This window comes from Electrophorus electricus, unplaced genomic scaffold, assembly GCF_041902795.1.
Source record: "Electrophorus electricus isolate QZ-2024a unplaced genomic scaffold, ASM4190279v1 Scaffold277, whole genome shotgun sequence".
Taxonomy (NCBI): Eukaryota; Metazoa; Chordata; class Actinopteri; order Gymnotiformes; family Gymnotidae; genus Electrophorus; species Electrophorus electricus.
In genome coordinates this window covers 779-2,500 of record NW_027658558.1, presented here as the reverse complement: position 1 = coordinate 2,500, position 1,722 = coordinate 779, and positions in this window count along the sequence as shown.

The window sequence follows — 1,722 nt, the reverse complement described above, 5'->3', positions numbered from 1 at the left end:
GTATTGATTCTGATACCATGGTAACGTAGTATGGTGCGTATTCATTCTGATACCATGGTAACGTAGCATGGTGCGTATTCATTCTGATACCATGGTAACGTAGCATGGTGCGTATTCATTCTGATACCATGGTAACGTAGTATGGTGCGTATTCATTCTGATACCATGGTAACGTAGCATGGTGCGTATTCATTCTGATACCATAGTAACGTAGTATGGTACATATACATTCAGATACCATGGTAACGTAACATGGTACATATTCATTCTGACACCATGGATATATGGATATCCGGATACAAAAAACTTGTTTTCTTGTAAGCTCGTGGGAAACACATTTTTGTGGCACTCATGGGAATAAACTCTCATAAAAAATAAATAAAAACCAGAAAAGATGACTCCCATCTGAGAGAATCGTTGTGTTGAAAATATTTTGACATTCTGAAAACATGTAGGCCCCACTACTCTAGTATATAAGCAGAACCTTAACCCTGTACTGTACTACAGCTGTACGTAAGAGACTGGGGGACATGGTCCACACCACTGTGGGATATTCACCACGCCTGTCACCCTTCTGAGGACACATGACTGAGTGAAGCAGTCCTATTTAACATTTACTGCCCTCTTAAAGAGTAGGTGTTAGCTGGATGCTTTTAATATATTCATTGTGTACTGTAAGCTTGCTTGTAAATACTGTTCACATGAACACTAGAACAGAAAGTGGCCAGTGTGCTATATAGCCACACTCAGCTATACAGCACACGGGCCACACTCAGCTGTACATCACACTGGACACACTCAGCTATACATCAAACTAGACACACTCAGCTATACAGCACACTGGACACACTCAGCTATACAGCACACTGGACACACTCAGCTATACAGCACACTGGACACACTCAGCTATACAGCACATGGGCCACACTCAGCTATACAGCACACTGGACAAACTCAGCTATACATCACAGTAGACACACTCAGCTATACATCAAACTAGACACACTCAGCTATTCAGCACACTGGACACACTCAGCTATACATCAGACGGGACACACTCAGCTATACAGCACACTGGACACACTCAGCTATACATCACACTGGACACACTCAGCTATACAGCACACTGGACACACTCAGCTATACATCACACTGGACACACTCAGCTATACAGCACACTGGACACACTCAGCTATACAGCACGCTGGACACACTCAGCTATACAGCACATGGGCCACACTCAGCTATACAGCACATGGGCCACACTCAGCTATACAGCACACTGGACACACTCAGCTATACAGCACATGGGCCACACTCAGCTATACAGCACACTGGACACACTCAGCTATACAGCACATGGGCCACACTCAGCTATACATCAGACGGGACACACTCAGCTATACAGCACATGGGCCACACTCAGCTATACAGCACACTGGACACACTCAGCTATACAGCACACTGGACACACTCAGCTATACAGCACACTGGACACACTCAGCTATACAGCACACAGGACACACTCAGCTATACATCAAACTAGACACACTCAGCTATACAGCACACTGGACACACTCAGCTATACAGCACACTGGACACACTCAGCTATTCAGCACACTGGACACACTCAGCTATACATCAGACGGGACACACTCAGCTATACAGCACACTGGACACACTCAGCTATACATCAGATGGGACACACTGAGCTATACAGCA